Source organism: Coregonus clupeaformis, chromosome 35, assembly GCF_020615455.1.
Source record: "Coregonus clupeaformis isolate EN_2021a chromosome 35, ASM2061545v1, whole genome shotgun sequence".
NCBI classification, from domain to species: Eukaryota; Metazoa; Chordata; class Actinopteri; order Salmoniformes; family Salmonidae; genus Coregonus; species Coregonus clupeaformis.
Window position 1 is genome coordinate 2,110,504 of NC_059226.1, and position 8,684 is coordinate 2,119,187.

General features: G+C 42.8%; 1 long non-coding RNA gene across 1 annotated transcript; it reads right to left on the bottom strand.

Annotated features, from left to right (window-relative positions):
- Nucleotides 1-6,436: 6,436 nt before the first annotated feature.
- On the bottom strand, nucleotides 6,437-8,511 carry LOC121550809. Its single transcript, XR_005996986.2, has 2 exons — nucleotides 8,266-8,511; nucleotides 6,437-8,062 (listed from the first exon to the last, which is right to left on the bottom strand). It is a non-coding gene; the product is annotated as an uncharacterized LOC121550809 (long non-coding RNA).
- Between the last annotated feature and the right edge of the window lie 173 nt (nucleotides 8,512-8,684).

An 8,684-nucleotide genomic window follows, 5' to 3' on the forward strand; every position in this document is an offset into this window, starting at 1 on the left:
AGACCCTAAACTACCTAACCTATTCCACAAAAACACTAACTAACTAACAAACTATAGATCACAGGAGGCAGCTGAGAGGCTCATAATAATGGCCGGAACGAAGCAAATGGAATGGCATCAAACACCTGGAAACCATATATTTGGTGTAATTAATACCATTCCACTAATTCCGCTCCAGTCATTACCACGAGCCCGTCCTCCCCAATTAAGGTGGCACCAACCTCCTGTGCTATAGATGCAGTATTTTTCTTGAGCGCACAACAGCATGCCACACAATGCCTGGGTCAAAATCGCCTGGGGAAAAATATTTGACTGCATTACATATCAATAACAAATGCCCCATGTCCTTATCATCACCAAGGCAATTATATTATTTTGTCTAGGCTTGACTGTGTTTGATCACTTCTGCGCACTGGCTTTCTATCACAGATTTTGAACCTAGTGAGTGCTGCATGCTGTGCTGTGAGGCTATTTAACCATTGAATCTGTGTTATTGTTATTATTGTCCAATAGGAGAGCAGGACAAGTTCCTCACCGTGATGAGTCACGCCCAACGCTGTCGTATGGAAGAGCAGCGCTGTGTCTTGAACGGTACCAGGACCACTCCCTCTTTCCCTAACAATGGAGTTAGTGAAACTACAGCTGGATAGGATTCAGACAAGCTGTGTTACATGGTTTCCAAGGTCCAGGTAGGTCTCAGATATTACAGATCTGCTATCTTCATTTGATCACTCTGTTGTCGCAGATAATTTCCCTGCGCAGCAGAAAATGCAAATTGTAGTGAATTCAAGGTTTTAAAAGGCTTCTAAAGTTAGTCATTTCCACTTTAAAATGTCATACTTGATTTGCCCTAACGGAATATGTATTAACCCCTACAAAAATGTCCATTAATTATATAATCCAAATAATAATTCACATTTCCTGTTGGTGCAGGATTATTTTCCTGCTGTGAGAAGCAGGGTCAAATTAAGATCTGTATCAGAGGGACATATTCAAGTTGAAACAGTCTTCAGTCAAAAGTACTGCACTCGGGTGCCATTTCGGACTCTATATCTGCCAGCATGTATCAGTATTTAGCCTATCAGTAGTACCAAATTGTGATGATGAAAAGGTTCATATTGATATTGTTCATATATACAAAATAATAAATATTATTTATAACATATGTTTTCTTTAAGGGTTCCCGGATGGATGAACAGAGGTGTTCTGCCCCTCACATCCTCCAGAGCCTTGGTTCCCTTGCTCCCCCGAGGAGGGCCTACTCCAGACCTCACTCCCCCACCCCTTCCTGGGTCAGCCCAGAGGTCTCCCTCCCTCACCCCAGCCTCCACACAGGTCAGTCAGGGTCAAACAGTAAATACCTAGCTAACTAACTCCATTATGATAATAGTGGTTTATTGTCCATTGAAACAGATTTTTTTTGTTGTTGCTGTAAATTATTCTTAGTAACCCCGCGACATGCATGCGTGCACACACACACACACACACACACACACACACACACACACACACACACACACACACAATATTTTGCTCACTCTATGACTGTTTTCCCTCTATAGGAGATTGCACCAGCTGAGCAGGACAAGTTCCTCACCGTGATGAGTCACGTCCAACGTGGTCATATGGAAGAGCAACGCTGTGTCTTGAACCATACCGGGACCACTCCCCCAAACACACCACTACTATACCCTCAGGTCAGTACTGTACTAACCTAACGTAGCAGGCATTAAAGAAATGCCTGAGCGGGGTCCTCACATCGGGTTTTCAGGGGAAAAGGAAGCTAGGTTGAAGATACTCTATCACTGAAAACCGGATGTTTCTGGGGTTTTATGATGCCGTTAAGGGTGGTACTGTACTGAAAATGCAGAAACAGTGCATTCGGAAAGTATTCAAACCCCTTGACTTTTTCCACATTTTGTTATGTTACAGCCTTATTCTAAAGTTGATTCAATTATTTTTTTCCCTCATCAATCTACACACAATACCCCATAATGACGAAGTAAAAACAGGTTTTTAGAAATGTTTGTACTGTTTAACCATACAATTGTCCCCAGAATAAACAACATGAAAAACCTGTCAAATCCTCTCACATACAGTGGGGGAAAAAAGTATTTAGTCAGCCACCAATTGTGCAAGTTCTCCCACTTAAAAAGATGAGAGAGGCCTGTAATTTTCATCATAGGTACATGTCAACTATGACAGACAAATTGAGCATTTTTTTCCCAGAAAATCACATTGTAGGATTTTTAATGAATTTATTTGCAAATTATGGTGGAAAATAAGTATTTGGTCACCCACAAACAAGCAAGATTTCTGTCTCTCACAGACCTGTAACTTCTTCTTTAAGAGGCTCCTCTGTCCTCCACTCGTTACCTGTATTAATGGCACCTGTTTGAACTTGTTATCAGTATAAAAGACACCTGTCCACAACCTCAAACAGTCACACTCCAAACTCCACTATGGCCAAGACCAAAGAGCTGTCAAAGGACACCAGAAACAAAATTGTAGACCTGCACCAGGCTGGGAAGACTGAATCTGCAATAGGTAAGCAGCTTGGTTTGAAGAAATCAACTGTGGGATCAATTATTAGGAAATGGAAGACATGCAAGACCACTGATAATCTCCCTCGATCTGGGGCTCCACGCAAGATCTCACCCCGTGGGGTCAAAATGATCAAAAGAACGGTGAGCAAAAATCCCAGAACCACACGGGGGGACCTAGTGAATGACCTGCAGAGAGCTGGGACCAAAGTAACAAAGTCTACCATCAGTAACACACTACGCCGCCAGGGACTCAAATCCTGCAGTGCCAGACGTGTCCCCCTGCTTAAGCCAGTACATGTCCAGGCCCGTTTGAAGTTTGCTAGAGTGCATTTGGATGATCCAGAAGAGGATTGGGAGAATGTAATATGGTCAAATGAAACCAAAATAGAACTTTTTGGTAATAACTCAAGTCGTCGTGTTTGGAGGACAAAGAATGCTGAGTTGCATCCAAAGAACACCATACCTACTGTGAAGCATGGGGATGGAAACATCATGCTTTTGGGCTGTTTTTCTGCAAAGGGACCAGGACGACTGATCCGTGTAAAGGAAAGAATGAATGGGGCCATGTATCGTGAGATTTTGAGTGAAAACCTCCTTCCATCAGCAAGGGCATTGAAGATGAAACCTGGCTGGGTCTTTCAGCATAACAATGATCCCAAACACACCGCCCGGGCAACGAAGGAGTGGCTTCGTAAGAAGCATTTCAAGGTCCTGGAGTGGCCTAGCCAGTCTCCAGATCTCAACCCCATAGAAAATCTTTGGAGGGAGTTGAAAGTCCGTGTTGCCCAGCGACAGCCCCAAAACATCACTGCTCTAGAGGAGATCTGCATGGAGGAATGGGCCAAAATACCAGCAACAGTGTGTGAAAACCTTGTGAAGAATTACAGAAAACGTTTGACCTGTGTCATTGCCAACAAAGGGTATATAACAAAGTATTGAGAAACGTTTGTTATTGACCAAATACTTATTTTCCACCATAATTTGCAAATAAATTCATTAAAAATCCTACAATGTGATTTTCTGAGAATTTTTTTTCTCATTTTGTCTGTCATAGTTGACGTGTACCTATGATGAAAATTACAGGCCTCTCTCATCTTTTTAAGTGGGAGAACTTGCACAATTGGTGGCTGACTAAATACTTTTTTTCCCCACTGTACACAGGAGTGCCAAGGGAGTAGGTGCTATGCTTCATTTGGAATTCTGGAACAATCTAGAACTTACTCTGTAGAGCAGGGGTTCTTTTCCCCCCAGGAACCATATTAAATACACCACCAAAAAATTATGTCTAGACCCGATTTCCCCAAATGTTATTCCACTACCAAATATGTTTTATTATGACAATTTACATGAACCCTCAATTTAATTATACATATTCTCTTTTACAGAAAAAACGTCTGACCCCTAGGTTAGAGCATAAAGCAACAGCAGTGATGTGTTAATGATGTAATCCATCCTCTGTATTTTCTGTCAGGGCTCCAAGGTAGATGTGCCACCGTGGTGTTCCACACCCCATAAAATACCCCCCCCCAAAATAAAAGATCATCCTGACTGAAGGGACTCCACTCACACTTAGGAAGGCCTACTCTAGACCAGATTCTCCCACCCAGGCCATTCCTGAACCAGCAGACTCCCAGAGAGATCCACCAAGATCAGCCTCCTTCAGCCCTGGCTCTGACTACAAGACCATACAGGATCCCCCAGCTCAAGTAAATATATTCACTTGAAATGTTTATTGCTTTTGTGGGTTAACATCACATAAAGGAAAAACATACAAATTTGAAATAAAAAAGAAAACAGATACAGAGGTGTTCATGTGTGTGGTAGGTAGGCAAGTCACTATGCAACAGCTGAGCTCAAATAAATATATTCATGTTTTCTTATAATAATAATATGCCATTTAGCAGACGCTTTTATCCAAAGCGACTTACAGTCATGTGTGCATACATTTTCACGTATGGGTGGTCCCGGGGATCGAACCCACTACCCTGGCGTTACAAGCGCCATGCTCTACCAATTGAGCTACAGAGGACCACAATATTTTATATTTCATTTTCATTATATATTTTCATTCTCATTTTGATAAACAGATGTCTATTGATTATGGATGCATGTTAATTTGTTCACTTGGCTTCTTATACATTCCTACCATCAGGCGCTTGTATTTTTAAAGCATGATTAAATCAGTTTGTTCTATGCTTGCTTTATTCAACACTTGAACTCTGAAAGAATAGCTGTATTGTTGTCTGTATTGTTTTTTAATGACAACAACAGTGATATTTTCTCCCTGAAGGTAACATTGAGGTTGTACATGTGCTTCACTCCACAACAGGTAAGCGTATGCATGATGTTGGTGACAGTCTGCTTGTTTGAAGAGTGTGGTCATACAGTATGTCAGTATTGGGGTCAACAAGTAAAACGTCACCCAACAAGACTGTGTTGATTACTCATTTGGAATTACTCATTTGGGAACTCATAAAGGCAGTTACAGAATGCAATTATAAAACTAAGAATGCAATAGAGTTCACATTACAATTCGTTTTCAGTTTCTGTCACTCAGGGACGCAAGGCCGACAACCAACTGCCATGCTCCTTACCAGAAATGTTCCTCGATTTGGGACCCCCAGGAGGAGCTCTGGTGGTCACTCTGAGCCTAACCCCAGGAAGACCCCTATCCCACAACCTCAACCTGGACCCCAAGGAGGACTATATCTCTGGACCCTCATCCCCTCACCGGGATTCCCCTAGGCAGCCCCACTCCAGACCCTCCTCTCCTAACCCAGCTGGAGGATCCAGACAGCCACACTCCAGACCGGCCACACCTCACATGGGAGCACAGAGAGATCCTCAACCAAGACCGGTGTCTCCTCATCGGGGAGCACAGAGGCACCAGTCCCCTAGCCGTACGCCTCCCATGACCAGCCCCATAAGCCCAGATGAAGACTATTTCTACCTGATCCAGAGCCGAACTCCAAAAGGGTCTGGGACTAGCGGGGGAGAAGGGGAGAGGAGATCTAGGGAAGGGAATGGGAAAAATGGAAGTAAAGACATGAAGGAGGGAGACAGGAAAAGATAGTTGGCGATCAAAAATGTGGAATATCTGGAGATGCAATAGGTTGAGCTGCAGTACAGAGATGACAGATTGCAAGTTGTTTTTGCAGGGGTTGATATAAATACAATCTTTGTTCATTGTTTTTTGTTGTTTATTTATCATTGTCTGTTTATTGTTGTTTCTGTTTGTCTTTGTGTGAAAGTGAAATGAGCCAAGCAATTCCTGACAACTTTGTCATGCTCAGGGAGGTGAAGTTAGTGTGGAAAATGGGTCCGTTCCAGGTCGTGTTTATTGCAGTCATGTTGCACAGATGATCAGATCTCATAAAGCCTGGTGAAGTGTTCCTATGTGTTTTTATCTTCCGAGATGTGCATCCCCATTGATAAAACGGAATACCTGGAACAGCACCACCGTATCAGAATCTCAAATCTCTTGCAAATGTTGTATGTAATATGTGATATACTGTATAGTCATATTTTTCAGCCAATTTATGTATTTTATACTGAGCTGCAGGTGAGAATGCAGCATTATGTGAAACTTCTTGTTTTGAACAGCACGAAGTTGTCAGTGTAATTCTTGTTAATAGCTATCCAATAAAAAATACATGATTGGTTGAAATTATATTGCTTCTCGTTGATGAATTTTGAATTCATGCCGAGTCCTTTTTGAAGAATGGCCTAGAATGTATTCAGTCATGTAAAATGTTCAGAACCTTGCAGATAGTAGCGTAGGTTCAGTCTGCAGCATCACAGTCAAAGGCCAAACATACCATGGAAGTCTCTCAATCACCAATGGGAATGGAGAAAAGCAGAATAGCACACAAATGAACGACTAGTTGAGATTGAGAACAAAAATGCAAACTTTATTGTTGAGAAGATTATTTTCATTCCAATCATAACAGGTCAACATTAGATCTAATCTATACAGATCAGTTCTGTGGTCGGGTTTGCACAGGCCTGGATTTGGGTTAGGCCGGATCCAGTCTGCCAGTCAATTAAATGCGTCCCACGGTGGATTTAGTAAGCTCGGCTGTCAACAAGTTACAGAATCTGCTGCTTTATAAAACACAGGCACATAAATTACCTCTGATGTCTGCTATTTGCGGTTGGTAAACGAACTAACGGCTAATGGTAACTAACAAGTAACGGTAACTACTGCGCTTATTCCATAATGCAATGCATCTGTCCTGAAGGGCTGTTCTCCTGTCCAATGGCAGTTACAATTTGGTTAGAATGTGCCTCCATCTACTATCTGTTACCGTAACCCATACAAGGCACTGTCATGTTGTATTCTCCTTCTTGTTGTGAACACTCTTCATGTGCCTTCTTTGGGATTCAAGCGCTTTGAAGCGCATACCGCAATCAGTGCACACATATGGTCGTTCCTCATTGTGCATTGTCTGGTGCTTATTCAGGGAAGTTAACGTGGCAAAACATTTGTAGCATTCAGAACACATATACGGTCTCTCCCATGTGTGAACTCTCATATGCACTTTCAGGTTATCTCGTCTGTTAAAACCACGGTGGCAAACAGGGCAAGTAAATAGTTTGTCCCCTGTGTGAATCCTCATATGCTTTGTCAGACAATCACTCGACCTGGAGCCTTTGCCACAGTCACTGCACCGATGGGGTCTTTCCCCTGTGTGAATCATCATATGTCTTTTCAGATTACTAGTCCAGTTGAAACATTGACCACATAAGTGACAAAAAATATTTTTCATGTGAGTTTGGAGATGGTCTATCAGAATTTCTTTGGACTCAAAGTGTTTTCCACAGACACCGCAAAGGCAATCTAGGTCTATATCCTCTGTGTGTTCTTGTGTATGTTTTATTTAAAAACTCACAGAGTAACATTTATTTCCACACACACCACACCAACAGGGAGTAGTAAGGCTTTGACTGTGTGGGTTCAGATGGGATGACTGTGGATTTCCTTCCTTTTTTCCAGATACCGGAGCTTTGGCTTGTTATTTTCTGTGCTTTCTTTGATTTGAGTGCTTTAAACCTAATCCAAGGTTATTTTTCCTCTTCATTGACACCTTCCCTGTATTCACTTGGGGTTGGAGAACAGTCTGGATTTACTGCAGAGAGGGGCTGAGAGTCACTCCTTAGTTCTAATACTATGTAGCCCTCTACATCAGGTTCAGCTTTGATCTGTTCCAATTAGGTGCTAGGTAGAGAGGCTCCCTGTTCATATTCCTCACTTTGGGTTTGGTAAAGATGTGAGGGCTGACATGAGTCCTCTTCCTGATCGTAGTCACTTTTCACACAGTCATTTGACCTAATTATGAAGAAGTCATTATGAAACTCTTCCTCCTGACTGGTCCTGTGTTGCTCCTGTTGTTGCTCTTTAATCTATTTGGGCTCTGGGTCTTCTTGCCCCAGACTGGGGCTCCACTCCTGCTCACAGTGTTGCTGCTCAGGGGGAACCTCCTCTTCGAAGACAGTGAGAGAGAGCTGATGGAGGTCTGGAGAGAAGGAGAAACGATTAAACCAAAATATCAAAGCTGACATGATGAGAAAATAATTACATTTATATGAATGAAACATAATACAAAATATGTCTTTCAGCAAGACATGATGTGTTACGTGCTCAAATTTAATAAAATAAGATTGCCAATGTCGCATAATATTAACGTAAACAGGTCAATGGTAATAGCTAGTGACAAACCTGTCCTATGTAATTGTATCTCTGGTGGTTTGAGAACGATACCAAGCTGCCTCTGTAGACGGCCGTTCTCCTCTTTTGAACGATAAACTTCTTCCTGGTACTCTGCTATCGTTTTCGCAACAGCCCCAAATATCTCCTCTGCAGCTGCTGTTAAACGCTGGTTGAGAAACACTCTCAACAACTGTATTTTAGCTATTTTAGAGAATCCAAGTAACCTACGAGGCTGGCTGGCTGGCTGGCTGGCTGGCTGGCTGGCTGGCTGGCTGGCTGGCTGGCTGGCTGGCTGGCTGGCTGGCTGGCTGGCTGGCTGGCTGGCTGGCTGGCTGGCTGGCTGGCTGGCTGGCTGGCTGGCTGGCTGGCTGGTGTTTGTCGGCGTTTTGGTAACCTTTCACCTTAGTTTTGGCCATGCACGAGCCTAT